At 37.6% G+C, this 24,601-nt stretch overlaps 1 long non-coding RNA gene across 1 annotated transcript in view; it reads right to left on the minus strand.

Moving 5' to 3' along the window:
• The window catches only part of LOC131994899 (uncharacterized), a 426,615-nt gene that overhangs the window by 16,678 nt on the left and 385,336 nt on the right, over positions 1-24,601 (minus strand). The window lies entirely within an intron of this gene.

Consider the following 24,601-nt stretch of genomic DNA (forward strand, 5'->3'; position numbering starts at 1 on the left):
TATGATTACCTCTGAAGAAAAATTTTGAAAATTAGTTGAATGCTTGAAACAGATAGGTTTAAAGTTTCAAGGTCATACAGTTTTTCTGAAAAAACTCCTACAAAAATTATACGAATTAACGTAAGTTTGAAAAACCAGTGAAAATTGTATGTTATTGAACCTATTACAACTAAGTTATAAGTCGCAAGACGAAGACAATATTTTTTCCGGAATATAAAAGAAAATGTTATACCCTTTCGTATGGTGCATAATTTATTGTTAGTGCTTGAAATTTCAATTTTGAATTAAACCACATCTCTTTAATGGATGGAATCAGACAGAAAGACATAAAAAGAAACGCTAAGGAGTTCATACCTGTAATAACACCCTAAATCAAATCTAGTTTACAAGAAAACAATAAACCAAAACTGGTAAAAAAAATCAATAGTAAGGCCAATATTTAAAAAAAGGCACGAAAAATGATTTAAACAATTATCGACTAATCTCTATACTGCCGGTAATAGGCCAAGTCCTGGAGGAAATAGCAGTGAGAAGATTGAACGCCTTTTTGACTAAATTCCAATTTATAAATAAAAATCGATATAATTTTCAAAATAAAAAAAATATTGATAAGCTCCTTTGTCATTTTTGCAATCATATAAATAAAAGGCTGTCTAACTTTATTCATTAGATTTTAGATATTTAGGAACACTGAAACATTTAAGCGGCTCAAAAGAAAAGCACCGCAAGACCTACTGTAAATTTTTAACTCCACTTTAATGATGCATAAATAAATTTTATACGTGGGCCAACCACTGGGTTGGCACCATTAGTAATTATAATATACAAAATAATGTCGATAATAATGTAAATATCTATACTAAGATAGAAAGCATTAATAAAAATGAATTAAAAAAAAAAAAAAAAAAAGATTTTAGTAAAGCATTTGCCATCCTTTTCATATAAAAATGATATCAACACTTGAGAGCTATGGAGCACGAGGTCATTGCCTTCTATGGTTTAAAAACTACCTGCAATGTAGATCTTTTAGGGTAAAAATAGATGGACATATCTGCCAAGAAATCCCGATAATGTATGGTGTACCCCAATTATCAAACCTCGGGCTACGGCTTTACTTAATCTATACTAACTAGCTTACAAGTATTTTGAAAGAAAGCAAATCTTTTGCTTGCGTATTATATTCAAATTTTAAAAATAGCTCATCTAACTATGCAGTCAGAATTAAACAAGTTATCGAGGTGGCTACATATAGGAATTTCGAGTATGAAAACTTTAAATTTAAGAATTATCATTGTCTCCACACAAATCATATCTTGAATGACAATGATAAATACGGCACGACTATTGAAGCGGTCAATTCAATTAAGTACAAATATTGGAACTAAACAAAAAGCTGAGAAAAGCAATATATGTTTTCTTTCATCTGAATAATTGTGAGCCGTTTTCAGCAGCGAAACAAGCTTACCTTTTCCTCTTTGAATCCTAGCTACATCACGGTCTAAACGCTTTTGGGTGTGCTCCATATTGTAGAATTTTACAACAAACTCAAACCTTAATATTAAATATACTAATGAAGAATAAATTGTTTAACCGCATATTTGGTTTAACAAACAAACATAAGTGTCTAATGGGCGCTTTTCATAAGTGCCTATTGATTGCCAAAAATTGGGTCTTATGCGGTTCTCTGATAGAAACCCAGGCGTTCGTCTTGAAAGGCGCCGAACGTTTACGAAAACTAGCATTTCATAATGCAATGAATTGAAAAAGACTCTTGAAGGTTCAAACACTGGGCCTTGAATTATAAGTGCTATGAAAAAAACTTAAAAAAATTAGAAAAGTGATGCGAAGCGTACATTTAGTTCTGGTATCCATTGCCAGAATTATAAAATGTAATGTAAAATAAGTGATCAACTTGGTACTATTTGGTACATTCGTCACGAAATCACATAAACGTACTACAAAAATATAGAACGGAAAAAAACTCGCCTGAGTTTAGGTGTACAGTTAGAACTGAATTTGCTAACAGTTGGTACATTAATTGTACATTGCCTACACTCAACCAAATTTGTTATTCAAAACAGCAAAAATGTTTGCAACAACAGCAGCTTTTGTCTGCTCAAAATGGGAAAACAGACATTACTACTGTTTCATCAAACATATTGGTCAGCTAAATCAGCAAACAAAATCTGCTGTTTTAAGTACTATTACATGTTTTGATTACTTTAGGCATTTTTTAGAAATTTTGTTGGAAGAGATAAGTTTAATTTGAGGAATATTACTGTAAAGAAGCTACTTGATTCATCAATTGGTATATATTTTGAAATGAGGCTGAGCCCGGTCGCATTTTTTGTTACTGCTCTACTAATGTGTACATGAATGGCATGGCATTTTGTATCTAAATTTAAAGAAAAAGGATTATGATAAGTATACAATCAGTGGTGATTATAAACATCCATTGAGACACACATTTACATATGTGTTTTGTTTGTTTTTTCTAACATCCCCTTAAAAATTAAGCAGCAGTAATTTTCAGCAAACAACTGACATTTCAGCAGTAAGCCTGCTGCTCTGAAAATGCAGAACTACTGCTGTATTAGCAGAACTACTGCTACAAAAGCAGCAGAATTAACTACTAATCTTCAGCAGGCAGTGTATTTTCAGCAAACTTTTTTCTATGAGTGTAGTGTTCTGAAATCTTACACACAGCTTCACGAGAATAAGCACAAAATGTTTATCAGTACGAAGTATTACTATTGTAAATCGCTCAAAATTAACTGAAAGATATAAAAATATAAAATATACCCAAATTAGTCATATTTTTAACGTTTTGTTAAGACAGAAGGAGTTGAAACGTCGCAATTTTTCCTACTTCCTACAATAGGAGTTGCAGTATAAAGGGAGAAGAAGAAATAATAAAAAAATCGAGAGTGCGATCTTTATACCTAACTTTAAATCTAGATCTGAGACCCTTTCAAAAATATATATTTTTTAAAGGGTCACCTTGACATTCTGGGTCGATCCAGCTATGATAGCTAGTTTTACTTCTTAAGCCCCTAGAAACCTCAGTTTTACCCGATTTGGTTTAAATTTGGTACATAATGTACACTTGAGTTCTCCAATACTCATACTGAATGCTATCCACAAAGGTTCATAAGTAAATACAAAATTCAATGAGTGCAGTCCGATTCAAGTTTAAGCTCAATGATAAGAGGCTTCCTTTTTATAGCCGAGTCCGAACGGCGTGCCGCAGTGCGACACTTCTTTGGAGAGAAGTTTTACATGGCACAGTACCTTACAAATGTTGCCAGCATTAGGAGGGAAAAACCACCGCTGAAAATCTTTTTCTGATGGTCTCGCCAGGATTCGAACCCAGGCTTTCAGCGTCATACGCGGACATGCTAACCTCTTCGCTACGGTGGCCTTCATAAATAAATATAAATATAGGCCCCTTAAAAACCAATACCCCGATACGACTTTTTGAGATCATAGAAGCCTCAATTAATTGCCGATTTGATTCTTACAAACAGAGATGGCCTGTCGAAAACTCTGACCTATATGTCATACATTGTCGACGCATAATACATATGTCGACAACGTTGTAAACCTAGACAAAAATTATAGTTTTTGGCAGAGTTAAAGATTAGTAAGGAAATCATACAACTAAGTTAAACTTTCTTGAATTTATGATTATGGCTACCCTGGTGCATAAGTTAGAAGGTGTGTCATAGACAAATTTTATAAAGACTAGCAGTTTTTGATACCCCCTTTTTAATGTAGAACTTCCAATAACCTGTGTAGACAATCAGTTTATAGGATAATGAACTTTTGTAATGTATATATATAAAAGAGTTGAGTAACTGACTGATTGCTGACTGATCATCTGGCTGAATTTGGTGATATTCTTATGTTTATGTACTAAAAAGTACCAAAAAGAACGAAATGGTACAGCTTAAATTAAAGAGCGTCTCGAAAAAATAAGGTTTGATAATATTTTTCTAAATGTTAGTATCGCTATTGGTACTATTTTTACAGAAGGAGCTAGAGGTCGGAAATTTGGTATGTAGGTACAACTAGGAAATATATGATGGGTGACCAAATGATCAATTCAAAATTCGCACATTTTGGTACCAAAATTGGTACTATTTTATACTTTCTATACAGAAGGAGCTAGAGGTATGAAATTTGGCATGTAGGTACAACTAGGAAAAATAAGATGGTACCTAAAAAAAGATTTTGGTACCAATAGTGGTACTTTCTGCGCAGATGTAGCCAGGGGCCTAAATTTGACATTAAGGTGAAACTTAGAAATATATGATGGGCGACTAAATGATTTTACACAATTGGAACATTTTGGTAGCAAAATTGGTATCATTTGGTACTTTCTTTATAGATGGACCTAAAGGTCCGAAATATTGAATGTAGGTACAACAATGATATAAATGATGTATGACTAATTATCAATTCAAAATTCGTATACTTTGGTACCAAAATTGGTACTAATACTTTCTTTACAGATAGAGCAAGAGGTCCAAAATTGGTATGTAGGTACAACTAGGAAATATAAGATGGGTGACTATATTCTTAAAATTCGTACGTTTTGGTACCAATGTTGGCTCCATTTTGTACTCTCTGTTCAGATGGAGCTTGATATATTCTCAATGATATATTCACCATACGCCAAATGATCTATTCACTATTCGCACATGTTGGTACCAAAATTGATATTTTCTTAATAGGTGGAGCTAGAAGTCTGAAATTTGGCATGCAGGTACTAATAAGGAAAATATGATGGAATACTAAATAATCTCTTCACAACTCGTACACTTTGGTACTTTCTTTACAGATGGAGCTTGAGGTCTGAAATTTGGCATGTAGGTACAAGAATGAAATATATGATGGGTGACTAAATTGCCCATCAAAATACGTACATTTTGGTACCAAAAATCGCAAAATAATTTGATAGAGCTTATATTCACTTACGGCGAAAGGGGACTGCTAAAATTAAAATGATGAAATGAATAATCTATTCGCAACTCGTATATTTTGGTACCAATTGGTACCTTCTTTACAGATTGAGCTTGAGGTCTGAAATTTGGCATTTAGGTACAAGATTGAAATATATGACGGGTGACTAAATTTTCCATCAGAATACGTACATTTTGGTATCGCAAAATAATTTGAAAGAGCTTATCTTCACTTACGGCGAACGGGGACTGCTAAAATGAACCAATTTGACAAACATTATCGCAGTCTTGACAAAAATACGACATGTAGAAGAAAACGTCCTAATTGTGGTCAGCTTGGTACCTTGAAGGAATATATTGACCAGGTCAAGAAGATATTTTTATTCGTATACTAGCTGACCCGGGCCCGCTCCGCTGCGCCTTCTTTTACTTTATATGAAACAGAAGTTTCCTAGGAATATTTATTTTCGGCCATTAAAGATCTTTAAGTAAAATACCATGCTAACTTGACTAACAGTTTAACAATATAATTGCCTTTATCTGAATCCCATATGATGTTTATTGGTCTACGAATTTAAGTTTGGATGTAAGGTGTACTCCATTCTTAAAAAACTTCATTTCAGCCCGATATTCTCATGATATCTGATTTAGTGGTGTTTTCGGGGGAGAGGTGGTCAACTAAATACTTGGCCCTGAAAAAAATTTCAGCATCGTGCTCTTCTCTCAAATATCATTTATTTAAACCCCATATTGCCATTGGCTTGGCCCCACATGGCCCCAAAATTGGTTATCAAATTCGTTTTCTAATCTCAAATACCTTTCATTTGAGCCACATATTGGCATGGTCGAATAATTTTTTCCCTTTGGGGGTGTTTTAGGAAAGGGGTGATGCCCTAAATACATGGTCCTACATTTGGATATCAAATTCGTATTCTACTCCCAAATACCTTTATTTGAGCCACATATTGCGATGGTCACTAAAAAATTGCAGGGTTATTTTGGGAAAGGGGTAGACCCCCAGAAAATTGGTCCCGAAAATGGGTATCAATTCTTGCTCTACCCCCCAATACCTTTCATTTCAGCTCCGCATTGACATGGTCGATAAATATTCCAGATTTAAGGGTGTTTTGGGGATTGTGGTGGTCGCCCAAACACTAAGCCCGGAAAATATATTAGCTTCGTGCTATATTCTCATTTATCTATATGTCATTTATTTGAACTCCTTGTTGCCATTGCACTCAAAATTGGATATCAAATTAGTTTTCTAATCTCATTTAAACTCTTTATTGCAAAAGGCAGCAAATATGTCCGGTTTGGGGTATTGGCCCTAAAAACTATGAATATTTAGTTACACTCTCTTTAAGACCCAAATTGTCTTGGTTAGTAAATATGTCCAATTTGGAGGTTGTTATGGTGGTGGGACGTCCGGTAGACAGTTGGTCTCTAATGTTGATACCATAGTCGGCAAACATGATCGGCTTGGGGGGTGTTTGGGGATGGGCGGCCACTCAGTGAGTTGACCTTGAAAATATATATCGGGTTCGTGTTCCAATCTAAAAACCCTATTATTTGAGCCTCAAATTACAATAGTCAGCGAATACTAACTATTTGGGTGGTGCTGTGGGGGTGTGGTGGTTCCGTAGACACTTTTCCCGAATATTGATATCAAATTCGTGCTTTACTCCCAAAGACCTTTCATTTGAGCCTTATATTGCTATGGTCGTAAATTTGTCCCCTTTGAGGGATGTGTTTGGGGAGAGGCGGCCCCCCAAACACTTGGTCCCACATTTGGATAGTAGATTCGTATTATACTCGCAAATACCTTTCATTTGAGTCCCATATTCCCATGGTCGGGAAATATGTCCGATTTAGGGGTGTTTTGGGGCTTGGGGTGGTCCCCCTAGCTCTTGGTCCGACAATTGGATATCAGATACGTTTTCTTATCCTAAATAGCTTTCATTTGAGTCCCATATTGTCGTGATTGGTCTAAATAAATGTTTGGTAGGTTTTAGGGTGGGGCAGTCCCCCTAGGTACCCCATCCCAAATTTGGATACCAAATTTTTATTTTTAGGGTACTATATGAGAACATACAAAATTTCGCTTAAATCGCACCACCCATCTCCGAGATCTAGCGTTTTTGAAAATTAGGGTAAGGAGGAGGGTCCGCCCTCCTTTCAGATATCAAAAAATGCAGTACCCATTTTCACCACGAGGTCATTATGCACCATCTGTGAAAATTTCAAGAAAATCGGTTCAGCCGTTTCTGAGTCTATAAGGAACACACAAAGATACAAACAAACAAACACAAATTGATTTTTATATATAAGATTATTCATCCCCCCATTTCGTTTCTTGGTATAGGAACTCCCACATTTTCTTAACCTATTCATCTACACCTCTTTTACGCTGGGGTATCACAATGGGTTAAATTGACCTCCTAGTGCACTCACCTCTATGGTGGAATCATTCATTGTAAAACTTAACTTTACCAATTATTTTTCTTGTTAAATTTTCAAAAAGTTTAAACTTTGTTGCGTATTTTAAGAAAGTTATTTAATCACGAGTTTAGTCATTCAGAAGAAGAATAATTATTTCTTGTTTCCATTTATTGGGGCTTCGTTTCATTGTGCCCAAATTATGCCCAAACTTGGGACCCTTACTGTTTTTATACCCTCCACCATAAGATGGGGGGTATACTAATTTCGTCATTATGTTTGTAACTACTCGTAATATTCGTCTGAGACCCCATAAAGTATATATATTCTTGATCGTCGCGACATTTTATGTCGATCTAGCCATGTCCGTCCGTCCGTCCGTCCGTCTGTCTGTCGAAAGCACGCTAACTTCCGAAGGAGTAAAGCTAGCCGCTTGAAATTTTTTACAAATACTTCTTATTAGTGTAGGTCGGTTGGTATTGTAAATGGGCCATATCGGTCCATGTTTTGATATAGCTGCCATATAAACCGATCTTGGGTCTTGACTTCTTGAGCCTCTAGCGTGCGCAATTCTTATCCGATCAGAATGAAATTTTGCACGACGTGTTTTGTTATGATATCCAACAACTGTGCCAAGTATGGTTCAAATCGGTCCATAACCTGATATAGCTGCCATATAAACCGATCTTGGGTCTAGACTTCTTGAGCCTCTAGAGTGCGCAATTCTTATCCGATTGAAATGAAATTTTGCACGGTGTGTTTTGTTATGATATCCAACAACTGTGCCAAGTAGGGTTCAAAACGGTTCATAACCTGATATATCTGCCATATAAACCGATCTTGGGTCTTGACTTCTTGAGCCTCTAGAGGGCACAATCCTTATCCGATCTGAATGAGTTTTTGCACGAAGTATTTCGTCATGACATCCAACAACTGTGCCAAGTATGGTTGAAATCGGTTCATAACCTGATATAGCTGTCATATAAACAGATCTGGGGATTTGACTTCTTGAGCTTCTAGAGGCCGCAATTCCTATCCGATTTGGCTGAAATTTTGCATGACGTATTTTATTTTTACTTTCAACAACTGCGTCAAATAAGGTTCAAATCGGTTCATAACCTGATATAGCTGCCATATAAACCGATCTGGGATCTTGACTTCTTGACCCCTAGAGGTCGCAATTATTATCCGATATGCCTGAAATTTTGTACGACGGATCCTCTCATGACCATCAACAAACGTGTTTATTATGTTCTGAATCGGTCTATAGCCCGATACAGATCCCATATAAATCGTTCTCTCTATTTTACTTCGTGAGCCCCAATGGGCGCAATTCTTATACGAATTGGCTGAAATTTTACACAGGTCTCCAACATATAATTTAATTGTGGTCCGAACCGGACCATATCTTGATATCGTTTTAATAGCAGAGCAACTCTTTTCTTATATCCTTTTTAGCCTAAGAAGAGATACCGGGAAAACAACTCGACAAATGCGATCCATGGTGGAGGGTATATAAGATTCGGCCCGCCGAACTTAGCACGCTTTTACTTGTTTTTTTGTTTTTTCGTTTCGGGATTGGTTCATTTTTAACTCTTGTTGTTATTCAATTTTTCATTTGGAGTTTTATTGCGCTTTGGCCTTGTTTCATAGGACCATTTTTTTGCAATCCCGTAAGTCAAACAAACATCCGGCATAATTTAATGTGAGTATTTATTTTTGTTCACTCCTGTTAAACATTTTATGCAGCTCTCTGCGATCTTGCACACACACGTACATACGTATTTGTGTGGTGTTTCGGTATGGATGTTTAGTTTATTGTATGCCACTTTGTGCTAATGCAGATTGGCTTCGTTTACATTTCACCCGTGTTGTGCATCAAAATAACGGTAACTTAAGCACGTAAACACAAATACCGTAAGACGTTCGCTTACACTGGTCTAGCATATTGTACACTCAGGTATAGAATATTGTACATTCTTGATATGCTTGCCATGTGTTGTACAAAACTATAAAATTTTTCTTCAAATTGGCGATTCTGAGATTTATAATCCTTTGGTTTTTTAATATTTTAATTCCATCAATTAGCTTCACGTTTGAATCGGAAGGATATGTGAGAAGATTGTCATTGTTCTTTAATGGAATGTTCATGGGGAAATTTGCAATATTTGATGTGTTTTATTTTAGTACCCGATACTTAAGTCTGGAAGGACATATCTGGTGGTGGCACTGTTTGCCATCCTGGCAAAACATGACGAAGTACAAAGTGAAAATATTGGTAAAATTTACAAATAAAATTTTAAAACATCTGCGATCATAAATAATAAATGATAATTTTTTTTATTTCTGTATTTAATTTTATGAATAACTGATAGACTCAGCCCCTTTCGCTGCGCATTCATAAACACCATTTGTGCCTTTTGTGAGGTCAGGATTATGATTCACCACTCGCGTAAACAAATTTTAATGCTAGGTTCGCATTCATATGGGTGACCACCATAAATAATCTTTTACAGATGCTTACTGAGGAGGAATTTGAACACGTCTGCTACGCAGACGATGTTAGGTGTAAAGACCCGAACGAGCTATACAGAAGGGCCGAAAGGGTCCTGCAGATGGCATACGACTGGGCCAGACCTAGGGGTCTCAATGCTAACCCACAAAGGACCGAAATCTGCTTGTTCATGAGGAAGACAAGGGTGGGCTAATTTAACGCACAACGTTTCTTCAATAGAACGATCTCTATATATGACAAGGTCAAATACTTTGGAGTGATCTTGGACAGAAAATTGAATTGAAAGTGCCATATTCAGAAGCGTACCGAGAAGGCTCACATATGTTGAACACCACGTGGACGGACCGTAGGCTCGTATGATGAGACGTTAGAGTATTTCCATGTTGCGTGGTTAACAGACACCGGCACTTGGGGCGTTCTATGGAAAACAGTTAGTGATTTGTAAGCGGTACGGGATTCCTGATTTAAATTTTTTTTCAAAATTACTTTTTAGTATTTAGACCGCAAAACAAGCCGATTATTGGCTTAGGTGTATGTGTATAGTGGCATGGGCGGATTAATACCCGCACTTTATTTTCAACGCAGCTTAAACATGGTTCGCACTCTACTTAAAAATGTATATCAACCCCATATTGCTATGACCGGTCAGTTAGCTTATTTGAGGTAATTTAAGGGGTAGATCGCCACCTAGATACTCGAACACAATTATAAGGTTCAAAATTTTCTTCCTAGGCCCTATTATATGAACCCCATATTGCCATGATCATCTTATATTTCTAGTGTAGGTTCGTTTTAGAGAGGTTGGGCACCCCTTATTACTTGGACTATGTAACAACGTGATACTCGTAATCTACTCCCGAATACACTCTATTTGAGTCCCAAATTGTCCCGGTACTCCCGTACATTTGACTTGAGTCCCATACTATCCCGATCGGAATAGTGGTGTAGTACTTTTGGGGCGGTTTTGGCCTTGGGCTGACTCTCTTGGTACTTGGAACCAATTAAATAATACGATATTCGTACTCTACTCTTAAATACCTCTCAATTGATTTGACCCGATACTCCCGAATACATTTGATTTGAGTCCCATACTGTCCAGATCGGTTCCCTTTTGATTTTGGGTGGTACTTTTGGGGCGGTTTTGGCCTTGGGCTGACTCTCGAGATTCATGGACCCAATTCAGTAATACGATATTCAAACTCTACTTCTGAATACCTTTCATTTAAGTCCCTATTGTCCCGATCGTTTCACTTTTGATTTTGGGCGGTGTAGATGGGGAAAGGGAGAGGATCCGCCCCGCTTACGATATCAAAACATTATATCTTTTATTGCTCCTTTTAAACCAAGTTACACAACCGGTGAAAATTTTAAGAAAATCGGTTCAGCCGTTTATGACTCTATGGGGAACAAACATACAAAAGACAAAAACAGATTAATTTTTATACAAAGGGGATTTTTTAAGACCTATAGGAAAGTTAAAAAAAAATAGAATTTAGAAAAATGCATGAAATCTTTATAGATAGTACGGTTTATATAATTTAATGTTTGAAGATTATTTCATGCAAATGTTGACTGTGACTGCGCCTCAAATGGTCCATCCGCATAGTCCAATTTTGGAATACTCTTTCCAACATTTCGGCCGGCATCTAACGAATAAATGCTCCTATGTTGTCTTCCAATGCGTCAATTGAAGCAAGCTTGTCTGTTTAGACATGAGCTTTAACATGTAAAATGCAAATTTGCCCACGAAAATACCCTTAAGGAACTGGGGCAAATATAGCCCCACAAAAATAGTGTAAAGGCGTTAAATCGCACGGAGTAGCAGCCATTTGACCGGTCCCGAACATTAAATAATATGATAAACTGCTAAAATGATGAAGAGGAAAAAGGGCTCCCCGCTTTCAAGTACTCTGAGAAAACCAAACCAGCCATCCCGCAAAGTCGAAACAAGTCTGAGTCTTCATGGAGGACTGTGACTTCCAAAAGGATGCCACAGACATCACGGAAGGGGAAGATGAGAATGGTAAGGAGCTGCCCTCTTACACCAGAGTGGCAACGAAGCAAAACAGAGATGAGCTGACTTATGCAGTCATCAATATCGGCTGTGCATCCGGTAGGATTCCACCAGATCTTTGGTTCCAAGTGGAGGATCTGGTTATCGATCGGATTTTCGAACATGTGTGGAACTCTGTAGAGGGTCCACCCATATAAATGATGAGCTGCGAGCATAGAGGGGCATCTTAAAGGTCTTCCACAGGGAGGAGAAGTAAGAAGGAGCTCTCCTTGTGGTTGGCATTGATCAAATCTCCGTGACGAGTTTGGCTAAAACTAAAGGCATGTCGCACTACGGGAGCAAAGCTGTCTTTGTCAAGATTGGGAAGACTAGGATATGCAGAAATTCTCATTTTGAGACATTAGGGCGTGCAGAGGCAGGTGACTTAACACCGCCAAACGAACAGGAGAAACATTAGGCAACGCACCGACAGGAGTCGCAATGCAGCCTAACGAACAGGGAGCCGATGATGGTACCATCACCTACTCTCAAGAAGCCCATTTACTTAAGATTTGGAAAACTAAGATAGGATAAGATCATAGTATTAACATCAGGCAGTTTAGGGAATGAAAACTCAATACTGCTTAACGAACAGGGAGCCGACGATGGAATCATTACCGACTTTATAAAGAGTCGGAAGATCAGGATATGCAAAGAACCTAATACGATGACATCGGGCAGTGCAGTGACAGGAAAGTCAATGCAATCTAAAGAACAGGGAGCAGATGATGATCTCATCGTCTACTCCCAAGATGCCCATTTACTGGAGGACCAATGATTGAGGTAATCCAGATAAACCTCCACCGGAGCGAGACTGTGAGACTGACTTGCCTTAATTCAGGAGCCACGGACGACCTGCAACAAAGTTTCTGGACTGAACCATATCAACTACCAATTATTCTATGCTATCGCTGGTACTCGGCCGAGGACCTTCTATGCTAACGCTGGTACTCGGCCGAAGACCTGCGTTATTTGTCATAAAAATTTCTCTGACCATCGCTACATTAAGTTTAGAATAGCACTGCCAGCGCCGTATTCCGGAATAAGTTGAAAACCAACTGGGCAAAATTCGGAAGGCTACTCAAAAGAAGACTTGGGCAAGATAATTTAGATTGTCCATGCATAGAAGACATTGACGAAAATGTCAACAGGATTACGACTGCACTGGTGGGGTCCTTCGAAAACAGTTGTCCTCTTCGGGAAAGGAAATCAGCCAGAAAAAAACCCTGGATGGCAGGGGAGAGACGTTGATCGAAGATTTATAATTGCGGAATTTATGGTGAATCCTTGAGGAGCTTCACACCATTTAAGTCACCCGGACCTCATGGAATATTTCCGGCGTTACCACAGTGGCAACTATTGCATATACTCTGAAAGCCTGGTAGGATGCAAAGGTGATGTTTATACTCAAGCCTGGCGTGGCAAGTTATGTGACACCAAAGGTCTACAGACCCATAAGCCTTACGTCCTTTCTACTCACAACCATGGAACGTATTGTGGACACCATGGTAAAGAGTAGGATCCTGCGAACTGCTCAAATACAAACAACATGTCTATGTCAAGGGAAGAACAGCATGCCTATGTCAAGGGAAGGAGACTGACCTGCACGAGGTAGTGCATAAAAGAAAAGAATCCTTCGATGCCAAAGCGTACACCCTGGCGACATGCATTGACATCGGGGGGGCTTTTAACAATGTGCGGACCGACACACTTATACAAACCTTAGACAGGTACCATGTAGACCCGGTCCTCAGAGACTGGATAAACTATATGCTAAGGATCAGGTGGATAAATTGTGTGTCCCATGGCATGAATATATGTGAGAAAGTGGTACAAGGTACTCCACAGTGGGGCGTGTTATCGCCACTTCTATGTGTGATCACCATAAATGACCTATTACGGATGCTGACTGAGGAGGAATTTGAACCCATCTGCTACTCAGGCGATGTTATAATACTTCTCAGGGGTAAGGATCCGAACCAGATATGCAGAAGGGCCGAAAGGTTCTTGCATATGGCATATGACAGGGCTAGACCCGGAGGTCTCAACGTTAACCCAGAGAAGAGTAAAAAAAGACTGTTCACGAGGAAGACGAAGGTGGGCCAATTTAACGCACCACGGTGTGATCTTGGACACTGATTGGACATTGGCTCTACAGGAGCGTCAAAAGACTAATACTTACTTACGTCTCAGTAGTTTGGTGGACTGCTATGGAGAAAAAGTGCAACATAAGGACCAACCAACATGTTCAGAGAACAAGGATGGCAAAATCCGCATCGTTTGGGTGCAGGGCCATTGCGGAGTAAGAGAAAATGAAAGGGCAGACGATTTGGCGGTGAATGCCATAGGACTGCCGTCAATAAACTTGGTTAACCTGAAGCCTTTCGAGTCGACGCAGTCCGAGTTAAGGGAGTGGGCGACGAATGCGCATGCAACATTGTGGAACAACGAAACGGTCGGTAGGACAATGAAAATCCTATGGGGGATCGTGAGAAGACGAGGCTATTACTGAAAGGAAGTAAGAAGGAGGTCAGCATAGCTCTTGGTATCATAACGGGACACATAGGACTACGAGCTCACTTATGTAAAATCGGTTCGGCAAGTGATAGCATGTGTAGGGCATGCGGAGAAGATGAACGGAAACGGGGAACGAAACGGTCGGTAGGACGATGAAAATCCTATGGGGGGATCGTGAAAAGACGAGGCTATTACTGAAAGGAAGTAAGAAGGAGGTCAGCATAGCTCTTGGTATCATAACGGGACACATAGGACTACGAGCTCACTTATGTAAAATCGGTTTGGCAAGTGATAGCATGTGTAGGGCATGCGGGGAAGATGATATGACATTGGAGCATTTCCTTTGTCATTGCCCGGCTTTCGCGTCTAACAGATGCCGGCACTTAGGTGGGGACACAATACCAGACATAAACCAACATAGGGGAGAGGTATTGAAAACAATTATGTTAGGTTAGGATAGGTTGAAAAGAGGGTGCAGATATTAATCCCCTCAATGCCACTGTGGACATACACCTAAGCCAATTGAGGATTTAGGAAGTAGCACGGATTTCGTAACTTAAAATTTTCTATTTAAAAGTTATTTTATAGTTTTAGAGCGCATAACAAGCCGATTACTTGCTTAGCTGCATGTTCATAGTGGCATGGGGCGGATTAATATCTGCACCCTTCTTTCAACCTAACGTAACCTAACCATGGTCTAAATCGATTTATGTTTTGATATAGCTCCCATATAGACCGATCTCCCGATTATACATCTTGAGCCTATAGAGGGCGCAAATCTTGTCCGATTTGGCTGCAATTTTGCACAATGACTTACACTTTGGTCTCCAACAGCAAAACCAATTATGGCCCCAATCGGTTTATAACTTGGTATAGCTTCAATAGCATAACAATTCATATCAATTATCATTTGTTTCCCTTTAAAGATATATCGGGCAATGAACTTGACAAATGCGATAGTACATAAGTTTAGGCGCGGCCGAACTTAGCAAGCTTTTTCATGTTAATTTTAAAATTGATTTTGGATATTGAAAATGCTAACAAGTTCAATTTAATGTTGCTATATTGTAATTCTAACTCAGATTTAATCAATTATAAGCAGATTTAGGTTGGTAATTTAAACTCTTCCAGAATATTTTTTGGATATATTTTGATGTAATGATACACAATTACATAAAAAGTTTTATATGTTGCACTAATGATTTTGTCATTGGACATTCTTATGGCGAAACTTTTATCCATCACTATTCTATACGCTTAAATACTCACCCACTCTCTCTCTCTCTCTCTCTCTCTCTCTCTGGTAGGAATGACACAAGAGAATAATTATTGTCCCGGTAAACGAATAATCCTTTGCGGCTGTCGAAACACTTTTGACGAAGAGTTTTTGGTTTAACAAGAAAATAGAAGTAATTTTACTGTATGCGAAGTTGTTAATGGGTTAACAATAAATAAAGTAGGTTACATTCGACAATACAACGTTTATGGAAACATTCCATAACTATAAAGGAAAAACTTCGTAATAGAGATATTTTGTTTCTCGTAAAAATGTCTCAAACGTTTTATTTTATTGCGTGTACGAACTACAACGTATAAATAATAAAATTATAAACATCACTCAGTTTTGATGAAGTTCTTCAGATGTGCAGATAATTAAAATATTGAAAATATTGTTACTCCAAAGCTCTTATAATCACACTGAAACTATTTCTTTACTTTAAGGATCTGATCGAAAGATGACGAAATAAATGTGAACGTCTCCAATTTTACAATTTTTAAGGTTAGTACGAAAGTAAAATAATCGGATTTTTCAAGATGAACTTGAGTCATCTTAACAATATAAGTGCCTTTTTCTAAATCCCATATGATCTCTGTTGGTCTACGAATTTAAGTTTGGATGTAGGGTGTACTTAAATACTTTATTTCAACCCGATATTTTCATTATGTCTGATTTAGGGGTGTTTTCGGGGGGTGAGGTGGTCCCCCAAATACTTGGCCCTAAAAAAATATCAGCATCGTGCTCTTCTTTTAAATACCATTTATTTAAACCTCATATTGCTATTGGTTTAGGATGAGGCGTCCCCCCAAAATAAATGGCCCCAAAATAGGTTACCAAATTCGTTTTCTAATTTCAAATACCTTTCATTAGAGCCACATATTGGCATGGTCGAAAAATTTTTACCCTTTGGGGGTGTTTTGGGGAAGGGGTGATGCCCAAAACGCATGGTCCTACATTTGAATATCAAATTAGTATTCTTTTCCCAAAAACCTTTATTTGAGCCCCATATTGCGATGGTCACTAAAAAATTGCTATTTGTGGGTTTTTTTGGGAAAGGGGTAGAGTCCCAGAAAATTGGTTCCGAAAATGGGTATAAATTCTTGCTCTACCACCCAATACCTTTCATTAAAGCTCCACATTGACATGGTCGGTAAATATGCCCGATTTAGGGGTGTTTGGGGATTGGGGTGGTACCCCAAACACTAAGCCCGGAAAATATATCAGCAACGTGCTCTATTCTCATATATCAAATATGTCCTCTTTGGGGTATTGGCCCTAAAAACTATGAATATTTAGTTCTACTCGTTTTAAGATCCAAATTGTCTTGGTGAGCAAATATGTCCTATTTGGGGTTTGTTATGGTGGTGGGACGTCCCCTAGACAGTTGGCTCCTAATGTTGATATCAAATACGTGGTCTACTCCCATATACCTTTTATTTGAGCCCCATATTTCCATAGACGGCAAACATGACCGGCTTGGGGGGTGTTTTGGGGGATGGGCGGCCACTCAGTGAGTTGGCCTTGAAAATATATATCGGATTCGCGTTCAACTCTAAAAACCCTCTTATTTGAGCCTCATATGGCAATAGTCAGCAAATGCTTACTATTTGGGTGCTGTTGAGGGGGTGGGGTGGACCCGAAGAAGCGTGGTCCCACATTTGGGTATCAGATTCGTATTCTACTCGCAAATACCTTTCATTTGAGTCCCATATTGCCATGGTCGGTAAATATATCCGATTTAGGGTTGTTGTGGTCCGACAATTGAATATCAGATACGTTTTTTCTTATACTAAATACCTTTAATTTGAGTCCCATATTGTCGTGATTGGCCTAAATATATGTTTGGTAGGTTTTAGGGTGGGGCAGCCCCCTAGGTACCCCATCCGAAATTTGAATACCAAATTTTTATTTTTAGGGTACTACATGAGAGCACACAAAATTTTCTTAAATTGCACCAGCCATCTCTGAGATCTGGCGTATCTGAAAATTAGGTTAAGGGGGGGGGGGGGGGGGGCGGACCCCTTCCCCCCCTTCAGATATCAAAAAATTTATTTTATTTTCTATTTCCCTATTTTCACCACGGGGTCATTATGCACCATCTGTTAAAATTTCAAGAAAATCGGTTCAGCCGTTTCTGAGTATATAAGGAACACACAAACATACAAACAAACAAACCTACAAACAAACACAAATTGACTTTATATATAAGATAGTTATGTATATTATATATAGCCTAGTCTGTAAGGATTGAAATATGTTTTCACTCAAAAAAATAATTCGTTTCACATAAAGGAAATGTTTGCCAAGTAAACTTCTTTGCTGAAAAACTTTGGACTTTGTTTAGGGTTAAGGTACATGTTTTTGCTATAAATTTTGCAAGAGTTTGTGACATATATAAAGTTTGTTTTCATCCTGACAACACCTTTCGTTCTTGATATAAAAAACATAATTTTCGGATTTCAGCTATTGTTTCTTTATTTATAAATTAATTTTACGTCATGCTTAGGTGTATTATTTTTAATTTTAAAATAAATTGTGCTTATTGAATAAGATACCAAGGTCAATTTAATGTTGTAACATTATTCAAACGCAATATTTCACCAATTATAAGCAGATCCCAGTTGGTAATTCAAACTGCTTCAGAGTTTATATGGATTTATTTCGATGTTATGATACACAAGTATATTTAAAGTCTTCCATTTGCGCACAACTCAATCATAGTTTTGTATTATGATTATGCTATGCTATAAACAAAACACAAACTGTAGGGAATGGATGAAGGGTCCAACCCTAGGATATATTAAGGGCAGGATGAAGGGTCCAACCCTAGCAGTTTTGAGGGCAAGATTAAGGGTCCAACCCTAGTGGTTTTATATTTCATTAAATTATGAATTTTATGAACAAATCCTAACCAGACGAAACGTCCTAGCTGGATAATGTTCAGTTTAATTTTATATTTATTTTACGGGCCAAGTCAGACTTAAAAGTCCTAACTTGTCCTCCTATGAGTTTCTTCCGCTTTAAATAAGGAGACAACTGTCTTCGTTGAATGCTATTAGAAGAAGGATTTTATTTTTAACAAAGTTTAAGACTAAGCCTACAAGTGTTTGACAAACTTAATCTGTTATACACTCAAAACAAAAGAAAACATGTTATACAAACGAGAGTGAGAGTACTCACTATAGATCATATGACAAAACGTATAATAAAGAAAGCGACAAATGCTATTAGGTGAGTGATAATGATTCGAGTGTAAAATTGCAAATGAGAGAATAAATCCATGGTATATAAATCAATGGTATAAGTTAATGTTACAAATGGTAAAAATATCAATGGTATAAATCAAAACTCAAAAGAGTGTTTTAATATTTAACGTTAAAGAGAAATTGGTTACACTCAAGCAAAAATCTAAGTTCAAATAAAATTAAAGTGCATTACGTATAATATCAAAAATATAATTATCTTCAATGTGATTTATATAAAAGCTGCTTCTACAAAACTTGTTTTTCTTTTTGCACATTTAAATATCTACTTTGAGATGAATATTTCTTAATAGCGTAAATGTTTCCAAACAATGAATGTGCCTTAGAAATTCTTGCAGTGTTCTCTTGTAACTGGTAGCTATTTGTTTGTTGCTGTAATGATTTGTGTCATTGAACATACCAAAATCCGCACTCAACCGAGCTGCTCAATATACTGACTGCACTTTGCTCAGTTAAAACAAAAAAGGAAAAAAATGTAGTGCATGAGAATGTGTATGTACCAGTGACGAATACCCAATTGCAATTATTTGGAAGCCCATTAGCTCGCTTGGGATTTCTTATATACGTAAAAAGTACTGAGCAATAGTGCGAGTATCGTTTGCGGCTATCAAAGCACTTTTTACAATTAAAATGTTTTTGGATTTAAACCAAAAAAAAAAGCCATTTTATCGTTTGCTGTAGAACCAAAAATTCTTTAATGGCAACAGTGGTTCAATAGCTGCAAACGATTATTCGCCGGACCATTTTTGGGTAAGAAGGCACATACAATGTTTGGTTTTTAAATGTGTGAAAACAACAACTCCCATAAGTAGTTTTTGGTTTTACTTTCAGCACAACGATTAAAGCAGCTTATAATACAAAACCACGAAATACTTCCGAATGAATTCATAGATATGTTTGAGCTGCCTATTAAATGTATATGATGCGAGTTAAAGAGTTCAGTTATTTGTGTTCTTGTTCCATGTGCTTCAAAAGCAAAAAAAAATAACAATAATAAAAATAACAAAATAAATAATTAAATTAAGGAATGCTAATAAATAGAGAAACTGCAAACTAAAAAACAAATAATATGTTTTATGTATAACGAACAAAATGAACTGTTTGGGTAAAACAAGCTTATATTTGCCTTAATTCATCTATAATATTATCGTAATTGAAGTCTAATTTGTAATTTTACAATAAACTAATTCTCTTTGCTTGCAGTTATTTTAATGCTATTTCAGCATAGTTCTGCTGTTATAGCGAAATGTTTGAAATATAAGAATAGCAAAGTGACTTCGGAAACGTCGTTGTTTGCTAAATCTAAAAAGATGGGTCAGCAGAGGAGCACCTCTAGGAGGTGTACTGTCTCCTCTACCCTGGAATGTAACCACTAACACTATATTCTTGTCTCTGGAACAAAATGGTGTAAAAGTGGTCGCGCATGCTGATGACGTGGCTATTGCGGTTAGGGGAAAGTTTCCAAGCACTCTTAGAGATATTCTTCAGGAAGAAGTGGTATTGGCGTAAATCCGTCAAAGACAGACGTTGTTCTTCTCAGCAGGAGATACAAGTTATCTACAGTGGAGAGAGTGTTCCATTTACTGAAACTGCAAAATATGTGGGAGTTTTGCTGGACAGGAAATTTAACTTCAAATAAACCATTTTAGAAATGGTAAGAAAGGCAACTCTTGCCCTGTACAACTGCAAGAGCGCCATTGGCAAAAGTTGGGTGTACAAACCGCGCGTCATGCACTGGGACCTATATTGAGGTGGAAGGCGCTTCAAAATTCCACCCACTGTTCATTACTCAGCCGGATCAGAAGGATTGTTTGTTTATGCATCAGAGGAATGGCTTAGATATAGTGTCATAACGACAACTGGCATAAATTTCTTCTAAGACAGCCAAGCAGCCATTAAATCCCTGGAGAAAGTATTGCTGAATTCAAAATCCGCCCTCGACTGCCGCAGACCTCTCAACAAGTTGGCTTAACTGTTCAAAATTCACCTGTTCCGGGTGCCGGGCCACAAAGATATCCAGAGAATTGTAAAACAGATGAGCTTGCGAAAATAGGATGTCGAGGAAGAAGTGACTATAGAACATCTGCTGTGTGTATGTCCCACAGTGGCAGTCAGAGGGAGTTCCACTTAAGGTTCTCATTTCTTTGGGTACTTGTCTGATTTAACGGATGTGAACATCCGCATGTTGTTAAGCTTATTACAGCGATCTGCATGGTTCAGCGGTAGGAACAAGAAGGCATCTTCCTTCTCCTGTGGTTCTGTGTGTGTGTTCCTGTGGTATCACAATGGACGATATCGTCGAGATGAGTCTGATGGCAGACTGCCACTTAAACATAACCTAAACATTTGCTTTCCGTTGGTAAGGCCAATCCAAGGTCGTCATATAAATAAACCAAAATGTCAATGTTTCAGTAAAGTCAAAATCAATGGACATTTTGTAATTTTTAGATTTAAAACAAAAAATTATTTTTTTAATAAATGATCAAGCAACTTATTCACACAGCTGTTTTAGGTTGATGTGTTTATACTGCGGCTTGTTTACGATAGTCTTTGTCTGTATTATTCTTGCTATTATTATCCAAACGAAATCTGGCAACCATGCTCGAAAGCGACTTATCAAAGTACTGTAACTGTTTAGTCTTTTATTGCCTTCAATGTGTCACATGTATGTACAAATGTATGTAGTCATGTACGTATATATGTGTATATGTATATATATATATCTGCTCATATTCGTTATGATTTCGCACACATCCTGTGTGTGTGTGTGCATTTAAAAACGAATGTATTTGCACCGCATTCTCATAGCATGGTAATGCAGACGACTAGACCTACTTGCGATAGTTTCTTTTGATGTTGTAACTGGCATTAAGACATTATTTGCATTAATATTCGTCATCTTTCTTCCATCGTTGCCATTCGGTTCTCTTGTTCGGCTCTTTATGACTGTCTTCCCTCGCATGTTTTACATGTAGGCAAGCTCCTTTGTGAGCGTGTGTCCTTTTGTTGTGCCTTCTAAGAAGTTGAGGCCGACAACGAACGAAGTAATACAGCATTAAGAGCGAAACAGTTGCTTATGCATACATACGTGCGGGCCTTGAGCTCTACTTATCTGGAAGCTATTATAACAAACGGCTTTATAACCGTCACCAACATTGCAACCACCACCAACAGAATCACAGTCACCCCCAGCGTCCCGCCTACACCAGCAATCGTGACATACAGTGTCTGCGTTTTATTTAAGCATACACCACTGCTGTGTGTAATGGGTGGATGCACTTTAATCTGTGAGTGCGTATGCACTTGTATCTGCCGCATCCAAAGTACACTGCTTTAATGAATTTCAAGTACAGGAAAAAAATACATTGTTAAAGCATTGAGTTCATAATCGAGAAATAGAAATCTCTTGTTAAGACCATTACAAATGTACAAAATTGACTCTTAACTCTAAGGAATATCTTCCATTGATGATATTATCGCCATATTCCTATAAGTCAGGAGCTTCTTTTTGGAAAGTTCTTATGTCTCTTTCTTTACACAACTACACCATTTTCGAGTGTAATTCAGAAAATACCGATTGAAATTCAGAATTTCCGTTTGAAATTCGGAATTTCCATTTGAAATTCAAATATTTTATTTGAAATTCAAAAATTTTGAATATGTCAATTGTAATTCTGATATTTCACTTGAAATTCAGAAATTGAATTGAAATTCCGAATATTTTAATGGAAATTTAGTATAATTCATTTGAAGTTCGGATTATTTCAATTGAAATTCAGAAATCAATGGAAATTCAGAACAATGTTATATTTAAAAATAAAAAAGATTGGCTATATCCAAATCTAGACCGATTTCGGCCAAGTTGCAGAAAAATGTCGAAAGCCTAACACATAGCACTGTCCCAAATTTCGGCGAAATCGGACAATAAATTCGCCTTTTATGGGCCCAAAACCTTAAATCGAGAGATCGGTCTACATGGCAACTATATGCTGCCAAATTGAAGAAGGAAGGACTTCGAAGAGCCTAACTAAACTCACTGTCTCAAATTTCGGCGACATCGGACAATAGATGCGCCTTTTATGGGCCTAAGACCCTAAATCGGAGGATCGGTCTATATGGCAGCTATATCCAAATCTGAACCGATCAGGGCCAAATTGTATACAATTTTCGAGGGGCCTAAGACAACTCACTGTCCCAAATTTCAGCAAAATCGGATAATAAATGTGGCTTTTATGGGCCTAAGACCCTAAATCGGAGGATCGGTCTACATGGCAGCTATATTCAAATCTGGTCCATTCTGGGCCGAATTGACGAAGAATATCGAAGGGCCTAACACAACTCACTGTCCTAAATTTATTCAAAATCTAATAATAAATGTGGCTTTTATGGGCCTAAGACCCTAAACCGGAGGATCGGTCTATATGGCAGCTATAACCAAATCTGGATCAATCTGATACAAATCAATGAAGGATGTTGAAGGGCCCCAATTTCAGCAAAATCGGATAATAAATATGGCTTTTATGGCCTAAGACCCTCAATCGGAGGATCGGGCTATATGGCAGCTACATCCAAACCTGAACCGATCTGGGCCAAATTGACGGAGTTTGTCGAAGGGCCTAACAAAACTCACTGCCCCAAGTTTTAGCAAAATCGGATAATAAATATGGCTTTTAAAGGCATAAGACCCTTAATCGGCGGAAGGATGTTGAAGGGCCCCAATTTCAGCAAAATCGGATAATAAATATGGCTTTTATGGCCTAAGACCCTCAATCGGAGGATCGGGCTATATGGCAGCTACATCCAAACCTGAACCGATCTGGGCCAAATTGACGGAGTTTGTCGAAGGGCCTAACAAAACTCACTGCCCCAAGTTTTAGCAAAATCGGATAATAAATATGGCTTTTAAAGGCATAAGACCCTTAATCGGCGGATCGGTCTATATGGGGGCTATATCAAGATATAGTCCGATATAACCCATCTTCGACCTTAACCTGCTTATGAAGAAAAAAAGAATCTGTGTAAAGTTTCAGCTCAATATCTCTATTTTTAAAGACTGTGGCGTCATTTCAATGGACAGACGGACCGACATGTCTAGATCGTCTTAGATTTTTACGCTGATCAATAATATATATAGTTTATAGGATCGGATATGGATATTTCGATGTGTTGCAAACGGAATGGCAAAATGAATATACCCCCATCCTTCGGTGGCGGGTATAAAAATGTATCTCGAATATGTCATAATTAGATCGATACTGAAGAAGCCGTTATGCCGCTAATATGCATATTTTAATCATAAACAATTTTTTTAAATGACTTTTTCGAATAGAAAAATACCACTTCCAAAATTTCAGGCAAATCGAGTAATAATTGCGCCCTCCAGAGGATCAAAAAAGTCAAACTGGGGGATCGGTTTTATGGCAGCTATATCAGGTTATATAGCGATTTAGACCATACTTAGAACAGTTGTTAGAAGTCATACCAAAAGGGCATATGCAAAATTTCAACCATATAGGATAAGAATTCCGCACTCTAGAAGCCCATGAAGTCTAATCGGAAGATCGGTTTACATGG

The sequence above is a fragment of the Stomoxys calcitrans genome, chromosome 2, assembly GCF_963082655.1.
Source record: "Stomoxys calcitrans chromosome 2, idStoCalc2.1, whole genome shotgun sequence".
Lineage (NCBI taxonomy): Eukaryota > Metazoa > Arthropoda > Insecta > Diptera > Muscidae > Stomoxys > Stomoxys calcitrans.